Genomic DNA, 23,698 nt, shown 5'->3' with positions numbered 1-23,698 from the left:
GTATTGTCTTCAATTTTATTTTTACCTAACAATACCTTTAATTCAAAGAATAACTATTTTTCCTTTGTTTTTAAAAAAGTCAGGGAAACTATAAAACAGTTACATAAACCTATATGTACTATTTCCAAATATTTTTTTGGGTTTTTCCTCAATCTGTTATTCTGTTATCTCCCATGTATTATTATAGTTCACTGAATATAGTTGTTTCACTAAATTCTCTTTAGGAATGTTCAAGCATTCTTTATAGTTGCAAGATTTTAGCTTTCTTTAAGATACAGAAAAACTTTACTGTCATTCACTGTGCTGTTATAGATACACACTCAGGCATATTTTTTATATTATAAATCATTTAAATAAAATATTTTTAAATAAATTTTTACTGATATTTTAACATCGTAATGCTAATTTGAATTGAGAAAAATTAAATATAGCTAAAGACTACTGCAAGAATATAGAATATGATATTTCAAAATATTTATTTAATTTTTAGTTCAGTTCAGTTCAGTTCAGTGGCTCAGTCGTGTCTGACTCTTTGCGAGCCCATGAAACGCAGCAGGCCAGGCCTCCCTGCCCATCACCATCTCTCAGAGTTCACTCAGACTCACATCCATAGAGTTCGTGATGCCATCCAGCCATCTCATCCTCGGTCGTTCCCTTCTCCTCCTGCCCCCAATCCCTCCCAGCATCAGAGTCTTTTCCAATGAGTCAACTCGTCGAAAGAGGTGGCCAAAGTACTGGAGCTTCAACTTTAGCATCATTCCTTCCCAAGAAATCCCAAGGTTGATATCCTTCAGAATGGACTGCTTGCATCTCCTTGCTGTCCAAGGGACTCTCAAGAGTCTTCTCCAACACCACAGTTCAAAAGCATCAATTCTTCGGCGCTGAGCCTTCTTCACAATCCAACTCTCACATCCATACATGACCACAGGAAAAAGCAAACCCTTGACTAGACGGACCTTAGTCAGCAAAGTAATGTCTCTGCTTTTGAATATACTATCCAGTTTGGTCATAACTTTTCTTCCAAGGAGTAAGCATCTTTTAATTTCATGGCTGAAGTCACCATCTGCAGTGAATGTGGAGCCCCAAAAAATAAAGTCTGACACTGTTTCCACTGTTTCCCCATCTATTTCGCATGAAGTCATGGGACGAGATGCCATGATCTTCGTTTTCTGAATGTTGAGCTTTAACCCAACTTTTCGCTCTCCTCTTTCACTTTCATGAAGAGGATTTTTAGTTCCTCTTCACTTTCTGCCATAAGGGTGGTGCCATCTGCATATCTGAGGTGATTGATATTTCTTCTGGCAATCTTGATTCCAGCTTGTGTTTCCTCCAGTCCAGCGTTTCTCATGATGTACTCTGCATAGAAGTTAAATAAGCAGGGTGACAATATACAGCCTTGACGTACTGTGTTTCCGATTTGGAACCAGTCTGTTGTTCCATGTCCAGTTCTAACTGTTGCTTCCTGACCAGCATACAGATTTCTCAAGAGGCAAGTTAGGTGCTCTGGTATTCCCATCTCTTTCAGAATTTTCCACAGTTTATTGTGATCCACACAGTCAAAGGCTTTGCCATAGTCAATAAAGCAGAAACAGATGTTTTTCTGGAACTCTCTTGCTTTTTCCATGATCCAGCGGATGTTGGCAATTTGATCTCTGGTTCCTCTGCCTTTTCTAAAACCAGCTTGAACATCAGGGAGTCAGCAGTTCACGTATTGCTGAAGCCTGGCTTGGAGAATTTTGAGCATTACTTTACTAGCATGTGAGATGAGTGCAATTGTGCGGTAGTCTGAGCATTCTTTGGCATTGTCTTTCTTTGGGATTGGAATGAAAACTGACCTTTTCCAGTCCTGTGGCAACTGCTGAGTTTTCCAAATGTGCTGGCATATTGAGTGCAGCACTTTCACAGCCTCATCTTTCAGGATTTGAAATAGCTCAACTGGAATTCCATCACCTCCACTAGCCTTGTTCATAGTGATGCTTTCTAAGTCCCATTTGACTTCACATTCCAAGATGTCTGGCTCTAGATTAGTGATCACATCATGATTATCTGGGTCGTGAAGATCTTTTTTGTACAGTTCTTCCGTGTATTCTTGCCACCTCTTCTTAATATCTTCTGCTTCTGTTAGGTCCAGAGCATTTCTGTCCTTTTTCGAGCCCATCTTTGGATGAAATTTTCCCTTGGTATCTCTAATTTTCTTGAAGAGATCTCTCGTCTTTCCCACTCTGTTCTTTTCCTCTATTTCTTTGCATTGATCTCTGAAGAAGGCTTTCTTATGTCTTCTTGCTATTCTTTGGAACTCTGCATTCAGATGCTTATATCTTTCCTTTTCTCCTTTGCTTTTTGCCTCTCTTCTTTTCAGAGCTATTTGTAAGGCCTCCCCAGACAGCCATTTTGCTGTTTTGCATTTCTTTTCCATGGGGATGGTCTTGATTCCTGTCTCCTCTACAATGTCATGAACCTCATTCCATAGTTCATCAGGCACTCTATCTATCAGATCTAGACCCTTTAATCTATTTCTCACTTCCACTGTATAATCATAAGGGACTTGATTTAGGTCATACCTGAATGGTCTAGCGGTTTTCCCTACTTTCTTTAATTTAAGTCTGAATTTTGCAATAAGGAGTTCATGATCTGAGCCACAGTCAGCTCCTGGTCTTGTTTTTGTTGACTGTATAGAGCTTCTCCATCTTTGGTTACAAAGAATATAATCAATCTGATTTCGGTGTTGACCATCTGGTGATATCCATGTGTAGTCTTCTCTTGTGTTGTTGGAAGAGGGTGTTTGCTATGACCAGTGCATTTTCTTAGCTAAACTCTGTTAGTCTTTGCCCTGCTTCATTCCATATTCCAAGCCCAAATTTGCCTGTTACTCCAGGTGTTTCTTGACTTCCTGCTTTTGCATTCCAGTCCCCTTTAATGAAAAGGACATCTTTTTTGGGTGTTACTTCTAAAAGATCTTGTAGGTCTTCATAAAACCATTCAACTTCAGTTTCTTCAGCATTACTGGTTGGGGCATAGACTTGGATAACTGTGATATTGAATGGTTTGCCTTGGAAACAAACAGAGATCATTCTGTCATTTTTGAGATTGCATACAAGGACTGCATTTTGGACTCTTTTGTTGACCATGATGGCTACTCTATTTCTTCTGGGGGATTCCTGCCTGCAGTAGTAGATATAATGGTCATCTGAGTTAAATTCACCCATTCCAGTCCATATTAGTTCACTAGTTCTAGTTCCTAGAATGTCGACGTTCACTCTTGTCATTTCTTGTTTGACCACTTCCAATTTGCCTTGATTCATGGACCTGACATTCCAGGTTCCTATGCAATATTGCTCTTTACAGCATTGGACCTTGTTTCTATCACCAGTCACATCCACAGCTGGGCATAGTTTTTGATTTGGCTCCATCCCTTCATTCTTTCTGGAGTTATTTCTCCACTGATCTCCAGCAGCATATTGGGCACCTAATGACCTGAGGAGTTCCTCTTTTGGTATCCTAACAGTTTGCCTTTTCATACTGTTCAAGTTTAGAATGCACAAAATTTTTTGTGCACAAAATTTTTAATATTTAAATATTTGCAGACTGTGAAAATATATTAAACAAGATTTTATTGAGGGTATTTAAAAGTTCAGGTAGATAAAATAAAACTAAAAACTGAATATAAGTATTTAATAAGTTCAGCAAGGCTTAGCTTGATTCATTTTTTAAAGCTATTTCCTCAACACATAGGATTTTATAGTGTGTGTGGTTCAGTCAAGTTAATAGCAGAGCTATATCTCAATTGATGACTCACCTCAAGAGCTTTGAGTGCTCCAAACTTTTGTTAGCAATCTGAGGCTGTGTTAACCCGAAGAAATAAGTATATTGTCATGAGTGTTACCTATTTCTACTTTCATGGGAAAGCACAGCCTTAGCATAAAATAGTCAAGAATGATTTGCATTTATTTAATTGAATTTTACTAAGAGAGTAGAATATAAGTAATTTCACACATAAATAAATATATATATGTATACACATATAAACACGTGTGTGTGTGTGTGTATATATACATATATATATACATATACATATATATACATATATATATACATATACATATATATATATATATGGACTTCCTTGGTGTCTCAGAAGGTAAAGAATCCACCTGCAATACAGGAGATCCGGGTTGGATCCTTGCATTGGGAAGATCCACCGGAGCAGGGCTTAACAACTCACTTCAGTATTCTTAACTGGAAAATCCTTATGAACAGAGGAGCCTGGCAGGCTACAGTCCATGGGGTCACAAAGAGTTGGACACAACTGAGTGACTAAACACAGCATACACATACATAAAAAATGTAATGCACACATATATTTAATGAAATAGGAAAATTAAATATATGTATATATATAATTTATAAAAAGGTTGATGACTATAACATTCACAAAACATTTACCATATATAAAGGATTTTCTGTCAGATTCCATTAATTATTGACATTATAATGAGCCTAGCATTTCATAAAGAAGAGAAGCAAAAAGCCAAGGAGAAAAAGAAAGTTATAAGCATCTGAATGCAGAGTTCCAAAGAATAGCAAGAAGAGATAAGAAAGCCTTCTTCAGAGATCAATGCAAAGAAATAGAGGAAAACAACAGAATGGGAAAGACTAGAGATCTCTTCAAGAAAATTGGAGATACCAAGGGAAAATTTCACGCATAGATGGGCTCAATAAAGGACAGAAATGTTCTGGACCTAACAGAAGCAGAAGATATTAAGAAGAGATGGCAAGAATATACAGAAGAACTGTACAAAAAAGATCTTCATGATCTGGATAATCACGATGGTGTGTGATCACTAATCTAGAGCCAGACATCTTGTAATGTGAAGTCAAGTGGGCCTTAGAAAGCATCACTTCGAAGAAAGCTAGTGGAGGTGATGGAATTCCAGTTGAGCTATTTCAAATCTTGAAAGATGAGGCTGTGAAAGTGCTGCACTCAATATGCCAGCACATTTGGAAAACTCAGCAGTGGTCACAGGACTGGAAAAGGTCAGTTTTCATTCCAATCCCGAAGAAAGGCAATGCCAAAGAATGCTCAAACTACCACACAATTGCACTCATCTCACACGCTAGTAAAGTAATGTTCAAAATTCTCCAAGCCAGGCTTCAGCAATGCGTGAACCGTGAACTTCCTGATGTTCAAGCTGGTTTTAGAAAAGGCAGAGGAACCAGAGATCAAATTGCCAACATCTGCTGGATCATGGAAAAGGCAAGAGAGTTCCAGAAAAAAACATCTATTTCGGCTTTATTGACTATGTCAAAGCCTTTGACCGTGTGGATCACAGTAAGCAGTGGAAAATTCTGAAAGAGATGGGAATACCAGAGCACCTAACCTGCCTCTTGAGAAATCTGTATGCAAGTCAGGAAGCAACAGTTAGAACTGGACATGGAACAACAGACTGGTTCCAAATCGGAAACAGAGTACGTCAAGGCTGTATTATTGTCACCCTGCTTATTTAACTTCTATGCAGAGTACATCATGAGAAACGCTGGACTGGAAGAAACACAAGCTGGAATGAGGATTGCTGGGGAAAATATCAATAACCTCAGATATGCAGATGACACCACTCTTATGGCAGAAAGTGAAGCGGAACTAAAAATCCTCTTCATGAAAGTGAAAGAGGAGAGTGAAAAAGGTGGCTTAAAGCTCAACATTCAGAAAATGAAGATCATGGCATCCAGTCCCATCACTCCATGGGAAATAGATGGGGAAACAGTGGAAACAGTGTCAGACTTTATTTTTTGGGGCTCCAAAATCACTGCAAATGGTGACTGCAGCCATGAAATTAAAAGATGTTTGCTCCTTGGAAGAAAAGTTATGACCAACCTAGATAGTATATTCAAAAGCAGAGACATTACTTTGCCGACTAAGGTCCGTCTTGTCAAGCCTATGGTTTTTCCAGTAAATGTCAATTCACTCCAGGACTATTGCCTGGAAAATCCCATGGACAGAGGAGCCTGGTAGGCTACAGCCCATGGTGTTGCAAAGAGTCAGACACGACTGAGCGACTTCACTTTTTGGACTTCTCTGGGGGCTCAGATGGTAAAGCGTCTGTCTACAGTGCGGGAGACCCAGGTTTGAGCCCTGGGTTGGGAAGATCCGCTGGAGAAGGAAATGGCAATCCACTCCAGTACTACTGCCTGGAAAATCCCATGGACAGAGGAGCCTGGTAGGCTACAGAGTATGGGGTTACAAAGAGTCGGGCACGACTGAGTGACTTCACTTCACTTCATGTATGGATGTGAGAGTTGGACTCTGAAGAAGGCTGAGTGCAGAAGAATTGATGCTTTTGATCTGTGGTGTTGGAGAAGACTCTTGAGAGTCCCTTGTACTGCAAGGAGATCCAACCAGTCCATTCTGAAGGAGATCAGCCCTGGGATTTCTCTGGAAGGAATGATACTAAAGCTGAAACTCCAGCACTTTGGCCACCTCATGCGAAGAGTTGACTCATTAGAAAAGACTTTGATACTGGGAGGGATTGGGCGCAGGAGAAGAAGGGGACGACCGAGGATGAGATAGCTGAATGGCATCACTAACTGGATGGACGCGAGTCTGAATGAACTCCAGGAGTTGGTGATGGACAGGGAGGCCTGGCGTGCTGCGATTCATGGGGTCGCAAAGAGTCGGACACAACTGAGTGACTGAACTGAACTGAACCATTTCATAGCTTTGCTCAGTCTATCAGTGATGTCCGACTGTTTGGAACCCCATGTACTGTGTCTACCCAGCTCCTCTGCCCATGGAGTTCTCCAGGCAAAAATACTGGAGTGGATTGCCATTTCCTTCTCTAGGAGATTTTTCTGACCCAGGGGTTGAATCCAAGTCTCTTGCAAGAAGTCTCCTGCATTGGCAAGATTCTTTACCATTGCACCACCTGGGAAGTCCCCATTATAGTGGATGCTAATACATTTAAGAAATCTTCAAAATGTAAATAATACATTTCTAAAATTTTGATAGTTATTAGAACTTTGTCACTAGACATCTGACAGAAGCGTATGCACAAGGAAAGCCAATCATAAGTCCAGTTCTTATCAAAAATTGTTTAATGATTATACAGACTTAAAGTTCATAGTGAGTGCACAGAAATTGACAGAGGAGAAAAATGGAGAATATTAGGGTCTTGATGCTACCTTGTGGTTGAAATCATTAATCCTGGAACAGCTTACCTTCAGACTCCCTGTTATACAAAATAATACAAATGTTTTGATTAAGCCTAGAGAAGGGCATGAAAACCCACTCCAGTATTCTTGCCTGGAGAATCCCATGGACAGAGGAGCCTGGCAGGCTATAGCCCCTAGGGTTGCAAAGAGTTAGACATTACTGAAATGACTGCATGCATCAATTAAGCTACTCAGGCAATGCTTCATATTTCCATTGACAATTAAAAAGATACCAACAAGTACAAAAATAAATGCATTGATTTCCTAGAAATATATTGCAGATAATATAAATATATTAATAAGATACTGATTGATTATGGATCTAAATTGTAAGACCAAAGATTATGACTCTAAGATTTAAAGAAGTAACATAAGACATATGTAAAAAATAAGAGAAAAAATATTAAATATTGAAAATTTAAATTTTAATAAAGAGGCTGAGTACAAAACACCTAGATACTGGCTAAATTTAAATAAACACAATTTTAATTGGTTGGCAGAGTTGACAAAAAGAAAAGAAAAAGAAAAAGAAACCCAGACCTTTAACTACAAAGACAACCAGAATGATAAGCAAACCAAGGGTCAAAAACATACAAAGCAAAGAGTGCTTTATGACATTTGCCATACAGAAAAAGAGAAATGTTTTTCCATCTATGAGGAGGATAAAAGACAAAATTTTGCCCATCTGCTAGAAGGGGAAGAGTAACAGAAAATTAAAGCCCCAAGTAAGGAATAGATAATAGACAATCTCCATAATTTCATCCACAGCTCTTGTTAGGTGGAAATACCTTTCATGTTAGACAACAGCTTTGAAAGTATATATTACTTACATAGCCTGGAATACTCAAACATTAAATATTAAACTAGGCAGTTTCTAGTAGAAGGCTTCCAAACCTAAGCAAAACAAGCATTCTTTGAAGAAAAGCATACCTTTCTAAGCCCATTAGTGTTTCCAAATATTTAGATTAGCCATGTAGAGGACAAAATTAAAATTTAAGAAAATTCCTTTTAGACAAAGAAAATCTGAGGATCTAATATATAGAATGATGGCTATAGTTGATAGCACAGTATCGTATAATTAAAGTTCAATAAAAGAGAAGAGGTTAGGTCATCTAATACATAAAAAAGAGGTAAATATAGAGACAGAAATGGCAACCCATTCTAGTATTCTTTCCTGGGAAATCCCATGAACGAAAGAGTCTGGTGGGCTACAGTTCATGGGGTAACAAAGATTTGGACATGAGTTAACAACTGAACAAAAATATATGAGGTGAAGTGTTAATTAACTTTATGGGAGGATACTTTTACAGTGTATATCACATTGTCTTATTGTACACTTTAAATATGTTACAATTTTATATACCAGTGGTACTTCAGTTCAGTTCAGTCATTCAGTCGTGTCTGACTCTTTGTGACCTCATGGACTGCAGCATGCCAGGCTTCCTTGTCCATCACCGATTCCCAAAGCTTACTCAAACTCATGACCATAGACTCAGTGATGCTATCCAACCATCTCATCCTCTGCCGTCCCCTTCTCCTCCTGCATTCAATGTTTCCCAGAATCAGGGTCTTTTCCATTGAGTCTGTTCTTCCCAACAGGTGGCCATATATTAGAGTTTCAGCTTCAGCATGAGTCCTTCCAATGAATATTCCAGGACTGATTTCTTTTAGGATGGACTGGTTGTTATCTCCCTTCGATCCAAGGGACCCTCAAGAGTCTTTTCCAACACCACAATTCAAAAGCATCGATTCTTTGGTGCTAAGCTTTCTTTATAGTCCAACTCTCACATCCATACATGACTACTGGAAAAAAACAAACAAACATAGCTTTGACTAGGTGGCCTTTGTTGGCAAAGTAATGTCTTTGCTTTTTAATATGCTATCTAGGTTGGTCATAGCTTTTCTTCCAAGGAGCAAGTGTCTTTTATTTTATTTTATTATATATATATTTATATATATTTTAATATATATTATATATATAATATTTATTTATTTATTATAATTATATATATTTAATATATTTATATATATTTATATATTTTTTCATGGCTGCAGTCACCATCTATAGTGATTTTGGTCATAGCAAACACCCTCTTCCAATAACACAAGAGAAGGCTCTACACATGGACATCACTAGATGGTCAATATCGAAATCAGATTGAATAAATTCTTTGCAGCCAAAGATGGAGAAGCTCTATGCAGTCAGCAAAAACAAGTTTGCAGCTGACTGTGGCTCATATCATCAACTCCTTATTGCCAAATCTGAAAAAAGTAGGGAAAACCATTAGACCATTCAGGTATGACCTAAATCAAATCCCTTATGATTATACGGTGGAAGTGGTACTTCAATGTAGCTGGAATAAAAAGAAAGAGAATAAAAGGACAATTTACTAAAAAGAAGAAGAAGAAGAAGAAGAAGAAGAAGAAGAAGAAGAAGAAGAAAAGAAAGAAAGATTTCCTTGAACTGCCAGTTTGTTGCTGCTCAGTTGCCCTCTCCTGTAAATTTGACTCTTTGCAACCACATGGACTGCAGCATACCAGACTTCCCTATCCTTCACCAGCTCCCAGAACTGTTCAAAGTCATGTCTATTGAGTTGGTGATGCATCCAATTGTCTTGTCCCCTGTTTTCCCCTTCTCCTCCTGCCTTCAATCTATCCTAGCACCAGGGTTTTTTTTCCAGTGAATGAGCTCTTCACATCAGGAGGCCAAAGTATTGGGATTTCCGCTTCAACATTAGTCTTTCCAATGTATATTCAGGACTGATTTCCTTTAGGATGGACTGGTTGGATCTTCTTGCAATCCAAAGGACTCTCAAGAGTCTTCTCCGACACAATAGTTCAAAAGCATCCATTCTCCAGCGCTCATGAAGCAGAAGTGGATGATTTTTTATAGAATTCTCTTACATTTTTATGATCTAGTGGGTGTTGGCAATTTGACCTCTGGTTCCTCTGCATTTTCTAAATCCAGCTTCAACATCTGAAAGTACTTTGTTCATGTACCATTGAAGCCTAGCATGGAGCATTTGAACATTACTTTTAGATGAAGGAAAAAAAGAAAATATCAAGCAAAAAAGATAAAAATATACACAGTCATATCATGGTAAATCTACAAAATGTAAATGCAAAATATGAGAGCTTAATATTAAACAGTGAATAAGGGAAACTTACCTACACACACCAAAAAAAAAAAAAAAAACACAACAACTATACTTATAGCAACGCTCAGTAGTGTTACAAAATCACAAAGAAAGTGAAATATCCCCTTCCAAGTGATGGCAACAAACAATGGTCAACATAAACTATCAGTTTAAGAGGGAGCAAAACCAAAGCATTTTTATTCAACAAAATCTGAGAGAACTTTACTGCAAGATATTCAAATTGATATATTTTGTGAAGAAGAAAAAAATATTGTGTAAGAAAAGGGAGTATGATAAAGTTTTTTAAAGGTGGCCAAATAAATCAGTATAAATGTAGATGAACATAAACAATTATTTGCTGGTAAAATAATAATTGTATTGTTTATTCACTTGTCAATTTATTCATCAAATTACCTCATATTAGCCAGAAAGAAAAACACCAATACAGTATACTAACACATATATATGGAATTTAGAAAGATGGCAATGATGACCCTGTATGCAAGACAGCAAAAGAGACACAGATGTGTATAGCGGGCTTTTGGACTCAGAGGGAGAGGGAGAGCATGGGATGATTTGGGAGAATGGCATTGAAACATGTATACTATCATGTAAGAATCGAATCACCAGTCTATGTCCGATGCAGGATACAGCATGCTTTGGGCTGGTGCACGGGGATGACCCAGAGGGATGTTGTCGGGAGGGAAGTGGGAGGGGGTTCATGTTTGGGATCGTATGTACACCCGTGGTGGATTCATGTCAATGTATGGCAAAACTAATACAGTATTGTAAAGTAAAATAAAGTAAAAATAAACATCAAAAAAACACTTAAAATAACAAATTTTTGTTCTGCATTATTCTACAATTGAAGTTAGACACAGATGGTGTCTGATAAATATAGAATGTTGAAGATGGCTCCTTTTTTCATGTTTAGAGCTTTACCTGGAACAGTTGAAACATCTGGGGGCTAACTGAGCATTTCTTTTTTCCAAATGGATTGCTATAAGTACATCTACACATAGTGATTCAGAGCTCAGAAGAACATTCATAGGACAACACTCAGTGTGCAAGTTAAAACTTTGGATGTTAAGTTATCCAAACTTAAGAAAAATACCTCAAATTAGCATTCAAATATTTTACCTCAACATTATTTAGAGCTTTTATTATTTTTGCAGTATGGTGCTTCAGTATTTTCAAACTTCAAAAGAATTTGAGTTTACAATAGAACTACACATGGTTTATTTTAAAATGTTATGGATTGAACCTGGACTGGCAATTCATTTCATAAATGATATTATTTTAAAAAGTTATGGAAATATACTTTAACTTGTTTACTGTTACTGAGTTTTCCTTCACATTCCCTCAGCCATTTGGCTTAAGTTTCAAACAAACTTACAAAACCCCAACTAACAACTTTACTCACAGTATCTAAAAATACATTTTATAAAGCAAAAGATAGAAGCAGGTGGAGAATGTGTCTTCGAATAATTAATAAACAAGCAAATGCATTTCCAAGCTTAAGGATATAATCATCATTATATAATATTGTTACTGAACTGGGTTCTTGGATTCTTTAATCAATTGAATTTAATTTGAAGCCAGATAAGAAATTTAAGCAAGGTTATAATGAAGCTTGAGGAAGTGAAAACAAATAACAGGTGCCCTTGCTCCCTCCAACACAATTAGAATGGGAACCAGAACAAAATGGGAAAGCATTTTGTTAAACGAAAAAGGGGTATTTATTTTTTTACCCTTTCTTATCCCATTGAGGGGTAACTTAGGTGGTCTTCCCTCTCTGGTGGTGCTGTATGCAGGAATCATGAGCAGTCCCATGGTTTTGCTCCCAGCACTTCAGAATTGGCAGTTGATCTTTGGTTTCTGTACCTTATTCATAATTTCTCTGAATAAACGTGGGTGGAGTTGCTTTTAAGGCCTTATAGGTTCTTTGCATTCCATTGCTAAAGGGGACATTAATCTATGAGCAAGCACTCCAGTGAAGGACCCAGATTCCAAGTCCCATCCTGTCTCAATATTCCTTAGATATATTATCATAATAACATAACAATGATAGTGTGTGAATTAGGTCTCAGCATTGCCATTGGATCCCTGGGTCGGGAAGATACCCTGGAGAAGGTAATGGCAACCCACTTCAGTACTCTTGCCTGGAGAATCCCATGGAGGGAGGAATCTGGTAGGCTACAGTCCATGGGGTCACAAAGAGTTGGACACGACTGAATGACTTCACTATTGCTGTTACTCTTTTAAGTCACATGTTATTTAGAATTCCTAACAATGGTCTGTAGTAGGTATTCTTTTTCTCACAATTTTAGAGAGGAGAGACAAGAACCTAGAAAAGTTAAATAACTTCCCTCTGTTAACCATACTATTTAATAGGGTGGCTATCAATAGAAATTGCATTAATATACCAAACAAGAAGATTAGGGGTGGCATGGATATAACTGTTGAGCACATTTATAACAAGTTCAGCCAGTGACTAAGATGAAGGAAATAAGTCATAAGCAACAATATTGAGAACTAACCAAAATATGAGAAGAGGAAAGATCTCCACTAAGGAATCATGCCTCAAGTCTCATGTGAACTATAATAATACCCAACAGAGCTAACTAAGTGCGGATGACATCTGTTATGATAGGTGAAAGGTGTATGAATGTAATGGAGAATATAATAGAGGAGAAAATTAGAGGGTGTCATGACATACAGAAAACATTAAATATATATTTCATGTTCACTAAGTTAATTTATAAAAGATTAATTAGTAGGTTGAAACAACCATTACAAGATGGCTGAACACAGTAAATGAGGCTAACCATGGCAGTAGGAAAGCAGTATTCAGTACAGTTAGGTGATCTGTTGAAAAATATTTATGTGTACTGAAGTGAAGTGAATAAAAGTAAGTATTTTCAAAACAAGACTCTACTATTACCCTACTAAGAAATGTACCTCATGGACTATGTGATAACAATCAAGATATGATTATCATTTATCCAATGCTTTTAGTTTTTAGAGTAGATTATATTAATTATATGAATATTGCATGGATTTTACAATATTGCAATCAATTAAACAATATAAATAATTTCAAAGAAAGGTACTTGTAGAAGAATTTCTTGGAGCCAAAATTATATAAATGACACATTAGCAAAACAAATATTTAGAACATTAAAGTGCTATCAAATTAACATTTGCAGTACAACTACCCTAAGCAAGTGCAATGGGCGAGATGAAAAATATTAGGTCAAATTTACAGAAGACTTTTTACATGATTCTTTTTTTCTTGACCTAACCAAGTGGAATACTAGGACTTTGATGCTACATGGTTGAATCTGCTTAGTTAAGAGCTGTCTTTAATCTCTGAAAGAATTCTTTTCATTTATGAAATGATGGTTTTGATGGTTTGGGCCAAGCTTTTCCCCTAAGAATATCCAGAAAATGCAAATCAAATATTTAAAATAATTTTGTTGACCACAAAGTTAAAAGGCAGCATTCCAGGGAAAACAAAATTCAGAGAAATGAACTGATCATTTGGAATCATCTTTCAGTTAAGGATTTGGCCATCCATGTAAAGGAAGATGGAAGTTTGTGAACATGTTGTTGTTGTTTAATTGCTGTATCCTGTCAGACTCTTTGTGACCCCATGGACTGTAGGCCACCAGGTTGCCTCTATCAGTGGAATTTCCCAGACAAGAATATGGGAATAGGTTGCCATTTTCTTCTGCATTGTGAAAATGAGGAAAACTTTTGTCAGACTCATGAGATAAAGGCAAAAAAAAAAAAAAAAATCAGCCTTGGAAATTTTGGCCCAACTGGAATCATATATCTGCCAAACATATCTTCAATGCTGCCTTTCAATTTTTTTTTTGAAAAAGTAAAACTGAGATTTTTGTTGATAGTATAGAAAAATGAATAATTGCAATTTTTAAAAAAGTCAATCTAAAAGAATACAGTAGAGAAATGTTAGTTTCTTTCTTTCTTTTACTTTTTTTCTTTTTGCTACATAACACATCATTTAAATGCTCCTTGTAAGAAAGGCTATGAAAAATCTAGACAAAGTATTATAAAGCAGAGACATCATTTTGCAGGCAAAAGTCTGAACAGTCAAGACTATGTTTTTTCCAGTAGTCATGTATGGATATGAGAGTTGGACCTTAAAGAAGGCTTAGCACCAAGAATTGATGCTTTCAAACTGTGGTGCTGGAGAGGACTCTTGAGAGCCCTTTGGACTGCAAGAAAATCAAACTAGTCAATCCTAAAAAAAATCAACTCTGTATATTCATTGGAAGGACTGAGGCTGAAGATGAAGCTCCAATACTTTGGCCACCTGATGTAAAGATCTGGATCATTAGAAAAGACCATGATACTGGGAACAATTAAAGGCAGGTAGAGAAGGGAGCAACAAAGAATGAGATGGTTGTATGGCATCACTGATTCAATGAACATGAACTTGAGCAAACTTCAGGAGGCAGTAAAGGACAGGAAAGCCTGGCTTGCTGCAGTCTTTATGGGGTCACAGAATTGGACAGCACTCAGTGACTAAACAAATATAACACATTATTTTAAACTTGGCCGTTTAAACAGTGCAACTTTATTATATTACAATTTTCAAAGTTAAGAAGTCTGACGTTTTAACTGGGCTTCTGCTTAGGGTCACATAGGCTGAAAACAAGGTGGTGGACAGATGCATATTCATCTAGAGATTAATCTAAGGAAAGGTCTTTTTGTATTCTCTCTCATGCTGCCATACAATAAATTTCACTGTGGCTCTATGACTAAGGTTCTAGTTTTCTTAGCACTTGAAGATCACTCACTTCTGGAGACTGTTTTCTGATCCTTGCCCTGAGGTTCTTTCCATTATATGACAGTTTTCACTATAAAGAACATCTCTGCTCATCTTCTTTTAAATCTCATCTAATTGAGTCATATCCATCCAAAATAATCTCTTTTTGGATTAATTGTAATATATTGAATAATAATAATAATCTCATCATGGAAGTGATATCCATTAATTTTCACTGGCTGTCTCACACTCACTGGGTAGGGACAATACAGATTATGTACATTACAGTGGGATCTTGTGGATCAACAATATTTTTTTCTACACCAAAGGAAATAAAAACAAATAGAATACAATAAAAAAGGAAAAAGTAAGATAGTAGATTAAAATTTAGCTATATCAAAAATGTCTTAAATGAAAACTGTCAAATATCCCAATTATACAGCAAAAGAGAACAAATTGTTTGTTGTTCATAAGACCATATAGAATAGATGAACTACACACATATGTATATATTTTTATATATTGCAAAACATAAACAAAAAAATGTAACTCTAATCTCAGAAAAAATATAAACTCTAAAATGAAAAATATGCTTAGGGGAAAATGACAGATACGTATTGATAGAATTTCAATTCATTATTTATAATATAATATAATTATATTTATATAGCAGTTCAAAATTGCTGTGTATCTAGCAATATAAACTCAAGTATATATAGCACAATAATTGAAAGATCTTCAAGGACGAAATGACAAACACATCATCATTGTGGAAGATTTTTAATGCTTTTCTCTGTAACTGATGCATCATGAAGAGAATAAAAATTGAGAAGATGCAGAAGACTAGTATAACACAAATTGATCTAATTACATATACTAAACACTTTAAGTTGCAGAATACAGGCTCTTCATTTCACATTAAACACTTACAAAAATTTAACATATCAAGTACTGTAAGTAAGTTTTAGAAATTTTCAAAACATTGAGAAGACATAGAATATGTCCTATGAACATAAAATTATTTAGCTAACAATGATTATCAAAAGGGATAAATGTAAAAACTATATTACCTGATAAACAAACAAGAAAGTTATAATAAAAATAGAAAATGTTTTAGTTGATTTACAATAAAATTAATGAATAGTGGCAAAATGTCTTGTAATTAAAGCCATTTTTAGAGGTAAAGTTACAGTACGTATATTTGTATTAGAAGAAAATAAATGATGGAATTAAATCATCTATACATCCATATCAAGACAGCAGCAAAACTGACAACCAAGTAAACCAAAGGAGTAGTAAGAAATAATAACAATGGAAAATAATACAGCAAGATCATTATAAACAGTTAAACCAAGAAATTCAACCAAACCAAAAATTTGATATAGTGGGAAGAATAATCAACTGATAAATCAGTATCAAGAAAACTTGTTTCAAAAATGAGAGAGGTAGCATAAGTGACAAGTTTCAGCAAAAAACAGAAAACAAAGCAAAACATATTTGAGTGGATATGGTGTAAGTGATTGAATATCATTAGGAAATTAAATAAGATCCAATCATTTAGGTTCTTTCAAGTTAATCAAGAAATTTGAAACTTTCTTTAAAAAGAAAAATTCAGATTATTAGAAAGGAAAATATAAAGAACTTGGTAAAGAGCTCAATATTGAGGTTGGGAATAAGGAACAATAAAGAATAATTCTAAAGCTATAAACTTTAGTAACAAGATGGTTAAATATCCATTAATTCAAAAGATTATTTGGAATGAGGGGAAACATAAATAAACAAATAGGAAATCAGGGGAGAGAAGTCCATTTTGGAACATAGGAAATTAAAGGTGTCCTCACCCATTCAGTTGTAGAGACCATAGAAACAGCTGAAAAAGTGGTTTTTGAGCTCAGAAAATAATTTGCTCCTGAATATTAGCAAGTTACCCCAATTGTCTGAGTTACAATTTCTGACTTTCTCTTGAGACAGCCTAAATAGTGAGATTTTGTATTGCAAATCTGAATAGTAAAGGATCCTTTATTGTCTGTGTCTGTTTGGTTCCAGAGTATTAAACAGCAGGTAGGAAGTGTACAAAATATGAAAATTACTGTGAAAGTAAGTGAAATCACCCAGTAATCATGCATGTGATAATAAAATTGCAGGTTTAAGGGGGGAAAAAAAACCCTAGATATTACTGAACTTAATGTGACAAGCAACAGAAGAGAAGAGAAGACTTTAAAAGAAAATGATAATAAACTCTCTGAGTATTAAAGTGTGGTAATGATGGTTAAGAGAAAAGACTGAAATGATCTAATATATCAAGTTAACTGCCCGTTTGTAAGAGGATAAACTCAGAAACCAAAGCAAAATTTGCAGTGATGGATTTAAGATAATTTTAAGAGGTGATATTAAAAGTGTATTATATGTGAGTGAAAAAAAGTAGGGAAAAGAGTTGAGACTCTTCTTCCAGACATTTTGTTTGCATGATAGTTGGATAGTATTGTCACAAACTAAGAGAAAAGTAGGCAAGTGTTTAAATGTTTTTAGGGGGGAATACCATGTGTTTTGCTAAGAATATATATTTGATTTGAAATACTTGGATTTAAAATACAGAGTTTTGAATATTTAATACTGAAATTTCAGCTGAATGCTGTCAAGTGCCAGTATGTTAGTCAGGTTTGGGGAGTGTATTGGTTTTGTAGGGTTGCTATAACAAGAACATAAATTGTGTTTTATTTTTTATTATAAATTTATTTATTTTAATTGGAGGCTAAATTAATTTACAATATTGTATTGGTTTTGCTATACATCAACATGAATCCACCACGGGTATACCCATGTTCCCCTTCCTGAACCCTCCACCCACCTCCCTCCCCGTACCATCCATCTGAGTCATACCAGCACACCAGCCCCAAGCATCCTGTATCATGCATCGAACGGGGATTGGCAATTCATTTCATATATGATATTATACATGTTTCAATACAATTCTCCCAAATCATCCCATCCTGTCCCTCTCCCACAGAGTCCAAAAGACTGTTCTATACATCTGTGTCTCTTTTGCTGTCTCGCATACAGGGTTATCATTACCATCTTTCTAAAATCAGTTCTAATGAGGTGGATGAAGCTGGAAACTATCTTACAGAGTGAAGTAAGCCAGAAAGAAAAACACCAATACAGTATCAGTTCAGTTCAGTTCAGTCACTCAGTCATGTTTGACTCTTTGCGACCCCATGAATCGCAGCAGACCAGGCCTCCCTGTCCATCACCAACTCCTGGGGTTCACTCAGACTCACATCCATCGAGTCCGTGATGCCATCCAGCCATCTCATCCTCTGTTGTACGCTTCTCTTCCTGCCCCCAATCCTTCCCAGCATCAGAGTCTTTCCCAATGAGTCAACTCTTCTCATGAGGTGGCCAAAGTACTGGAGTTTCAGCTTTAATATCATTCTTTCCAAAGAACACCCAGGGCTGATCTCCTTTAGAATGGACTGGTTGTATCTCCTTGCAGTCCAAGGGACTCTCAAGAGTCTTCTCCAACACCACAGTTCAAAAGCATCAATTCTTTGGTGCTCAGCTTTCTTCACAGTCCAACTTTCACATTCACACATGACCACTGGAAAAACCATAGCCTTGACTAGATGGACTTTTGTTGGCAAAGTAATGTCTCTGCTTTTCAGTATGCTATCAAGTTTGGTCATAACTTTCCTTCCAAGGAGTAAGCTTCTTTTATTTTCATGGCTACAGTCACCATCTGCAGTGATTTTGGAGCCCAAAAAAAGAAAGTCTGACACTGTTTCCACTCTTTCCCCATTTATTTCCCATGAAGTGACGGGACTAGATGCCATGATCTTCATTTTCTAAATGTTGAACTTTAAGCCAACTTTTCCACTCTCCTCTTTTACTTTCATCAAGAGGCTTTTTAGTTCCTCTTCACTTTCTACCATAAGGGTGGTGTCACATGTGTATCTGAGGTTATTGATATTTCTCCTGGCAATCTTGATTCCAGTTTGTGCTTCTTCCAGCCCTATACAGTATACTAATGCATATATATGGAATTTAGAAATTGCATGTTTTAAAACAAATGAAAAGTATTCTTTCACAATTATAAAGTCTAGAGCCCAAAGTTATTGTCAGGGTCATGATCCCTGGGCAAGCTGTAGGAGAGGATCCTTCCCCGTGTCTTTCAGCTTCTAGTAATTCTATGTTTCTCAGCTTGTGGCAGCATAAGTCCAATCTCTCCCTTTGTCTTTACACACTTGTGTCTTGCCTTGGTGTCTGAGTCCAAATTTCACTGTTCTTATAAGGAATCAGTCCTTAACCCGGACTGCTGCTGCTGCTGCTGCTGCTGCTAAGTCACTTCAGTCGTATCTGACTTTGTGACCCCATAGATGGCAGCCCACCAGGCTCCCCTGTCCTTGGGATTCTCCAGGCAAGAACACTGGAGTGGGTTGCCATTTCCTTCTCCAGTACAATAAAGTGAAAAGTGAAACTGAAGTCATGTCCGACTCTTAGCGACCCCATAGATTGCAGCCCACCAGGCTCCTCCATCCATGGGATTTTCCAGGCAAGAGCACTGGAGTGGGGTGCCATTGTTTTCTCCATAAACCAGATTAAGGGTCTACTATACTCCTGGATGGCCTTATCTTAATTAACTACATTTTCAATGAGCCCATTCCTCATAAGGTCACATTATGAGGCACCAATAGATTTCAACATAGCTTTTGGGGAGATACAGTACAATAGAGATCTTATTTTTGATTCACATATCAATAGTCCATAGAATTTTCTTGTAGACATGCTTTTTATGCTAGACTAATTTTTAGATACTTTATCAGTCATCTATAGAAGTGCAATATCTGTAGTCTCATTTTTCTAAACCACTTGTCTTGGTTAAAAGACTTTCTGAGAGTCAACTAAACAAACTTTGAGATTTAACATAGGATTCTGTGATCAGAAGTTAGATTTTGTCTACTCCATGAAACAGATTATATAGTGAGCTTCTGACACTACATTTTGTCTTTAATTGGTTTACATTGAGTAACAATTGTGGAAAATTCTTAAAGAGAAGGGTGTACCAGACCACCTTACCTATCTCCTGAGAAACCTGTATGAAAATCAAGAAGCATTACTTAGAACCGTACGTGGAACAATTGACTGGTTCAAAATTGGTAGAGGAGTATGACAAGGCTGTATATTGTCACCCTGTTTACTTAACTTTTATGCAGAGTACATCATGTGAAATGCAGGGCTCAGTGAATCACAAATTGGAATCAAGATAGTCAAAAGAAATATCAACAACCTCAGATATGCAGAAAATATCACTCTAATGGCAGAAAGTAAAGAGGAACTAAAGAGCTTCTAGATGAGGGTGAAAGAAGAGACTGAAAAATCTGGCTTGAAACTATATTAAAAAAATACAACATCAAAGATCTTGGTAACTAGTCTCATCACTTTATAGCAAATAGAAGGGAGGAAGTGGAAGCACTGACAGATTTTCTTTTGGGGGGCTCTGAAATGACTGTGGATGGTGATAACCACCAGGAAATTAAAAGACATTTGTTCCTTGGAAAGAAAAACATAATAAACCTAAAAAGTATATTAAAGAATAGAGGCATCAGTTAGCCAACAAATGTCCATATAGTCAAAGCTATGATTTTTCCAGTAGTCATGTACAGGTGTGAAATTTAGACCATAAAGAAGGCTGAGTGTCGAAGAATTGATGCTTTCAAATTGTGGTGCTGGAGAAGACTCTTGAGAGTACTTTTGACTGCAAGATCAAACCAGTAAATCCTAAAGGAAATTGACCCTGGATATTCATTGGAAGGGCTGATGTTGAGGCTACAATACTTTGGCCATCTGATACAAAGAGCTGACACATTGGGAAAGACCCTGATGCTGGAAAAGATTGAGGGTAGGAGAACAAAATGTCAGCAGAGGATGAGATGTTTAGGTAGCATCACCGACTCAATGGACATGAATTAGAGCAAACTCAGAGAGATAGTGGAAGATAGAGGAGCCTGATAGGCTGCAGCCCAAGGGATCACAAATAGTTGGACATGAGTTAGCAACTGAATAACAATAACAATGATTGTACCTTTCAATGCTAAAGTATTAGAATTTCTCATATTTTCCTTTCATTTGTTTGCCCGTTTGCCAATTGTTATCTCAACTTATCTCTTTTTATAGTACCTTGCTAAATGCAGCCTATATCATGAATGTGCATGTTCAGTCATGTCTGACTCTGTGACTCCGTGGTCTGAAACCTGCCAGATTCCTCTGTTCATGGCATCTTCCAGGCAAGAATATTGGAGTGGGTTGCCATTTGTTACTCCAGGGAGTATTCCCAACCCAGGGATCAACCTCTCGTCTCTTCTCCTGCAATGACAGGTGGAATCTTTACCACTGTGCCACCTGAGAAGCTCATTTTATGTATTACTTTATTCCATGTTATTTCTTTTGATAGCATTATAAAGTATTTCAACATTACATAACATATTTTATAAGTTTTATGACTTCCAAAGCTATTTCAAAAGTATACTTTATATATTACATTTTTTTCTACAGGTTATATTGTGGTAAAACAACAAATCAAGTGCAGTTGTTTCCAAGATTAAGTTTTATTTCTTGCTTTTGTTACATGTTGGCTAGAGTCAACTGTGGCTCTGCTTCATGGGTCTTCCTGAGGAAAGGTCAGCCTCTATCTTGACCTGTAGTTCTAGCATCAGAGAGAAAATCAAAATGGTGTGACTAGATGATGGTACTATGATGAATTAAATTTCCTACTGGGAAAATAATTGAATATTTCCCCCCATTTTCAGCAACAAAACAATGTATATTTCTAATCTCCTATCAATTTTTAACTTGGAAAAATTTTACTCCTTACCAATCAGCACAGTAATAACCTACAAATAACTAAGGATATATATATTCCTTTTGTATGTTGTGTTCAGTCGACAAGTTGTATCTGACTCTTTGCAACCCCATGGACTGCAGCATGCCAGGCCTCCCTGTCCCTCACCATCTGCCAGAGATTTCCCAAGTTCATGTCCTTTGAGTCAGGACCATTTTCTCCACATTTTCTTGTCTTTACAAATATATATATACACACACACATACATACACACACACATACATACACACACATTCTAGAAATCAACAATTTGTTCTGATTTACAAATACCTTTGGAAACATTTGCACTAACTCCAAACCATGACAATAAAATTAAATTAAAATCCACAAAGAAACTTGTTTTATTTGTTTTATATTTTTGTTAGGCCATCTGATCCTTTATGTTTTTCCCTTAGGATATAAATTCCACTGCTAACTTAAATGATCTATTGTATATTATTCATTTTCTTAAAGTTAGTGTGAATGTGTGTGAATGTGCGAACATGAGCTGTATAAACACTATGATTTCACAGCATGCACAAAATTCTAAACTACTTAGATGTCATTTATCAGTATTTTATTTTAAACATATATATTATTTGATAAACAATTTTAGAAGTTGACAAGTGAAAAACTGTGGTTCAGTTCCTTGATGGTTTTCAATACTTGTGATCAAATAATGTCTTCCTAAATTTTTTGTAATTGTTTATATTCTGTTTTCTCAGAGGTACTCCAATTTTCATTCATGCCTACTTCCAAAGGATAGGAAACAAGTAAAAAAACCACTGATTTAGAGATCAGCTAACCAGCCATGCTATCCATTGTCCTTTTGCTTTTTTTTTTTTTTTAAGGGAAGATAAAGGTCTTTAATTCCAAGTGGGACTTCCCCTTGTGGCTCAGCTGGTAAAGAATCTGCCTGCAATGCAGGAGACCTAGCTTAGATTCCTGAGTTGGAAAGATCCCCTGGAGAAGGGAAAGGCTTCCCATTCCAGTATTCTGGCCTAGGGAATTCCATTACTGTATAGTCCATGGGGTTACAAAGAGTCAGACACGACAGAGTGACTCTTTCACCTTCAGCATAAAAATATCTTATGTTCTCATCATAAAACTTTATTCAAAAAATACTTTAACAGATTATTGTTGCATTAAAATAGTGCACAAGGAGTTTGCTGTCAACATGGGCAGAATTTTTTAACACTATTAAGAGGAGGGGAATACATGCACAAATTCTCTAATATGAATATCCTAAAGTTGTTGATTTTTCTCATTACTAAAGATACTTTCTGCTAATAAACAAAGTTAATAATTTTGATTTATTTCAATAAATATTATCTGAATGTCAGGTTGATTTTTCTACCTTCCTTCTAAGTTTTCATACTATTTGAAAGTTCATACAAATATATAAACTTAAACTCATAATGATGCTAAATGAAGAAGCCACACACCAAACCATGTATATTGCATGATTACAATTATTGAAGTTTGAGAAAGACAAAATAAGCATGATATAACAATTCTTGATAGCGGTTACTGAGAAGAGGCAAAAGGATAATGCTTGGGAGGGCACAAAAGAGAATTCTGGGGGTCCTGGTAATGTTTGATTTCTTGAAATGAGTGTGTGTATTCACTTTGGAATAATGCAATCATCTGTGCATTTAAGAGTTTTGATAAATTTTCAATAAAAAT

This window comes from Ovis canadensis, chromosome 10 (assembly GCF_042477335.2).
Source record: "Ovis canadensis isolate MfBH-ARS-UI-01 breed Bighorn chromosome 10, ARS-UI_OviCan_v2, whole genome shotgun sequence".
In the NCBI taxonomy this organism is placed as follows: Eukaryota; Metazoa; Chordata; class Mammalia; order Artiodactyla; family Bovidae; genus Ovis; species Ovis canadensis.
Note: the sequence above shows the minus strand (reverse complement) of the source record.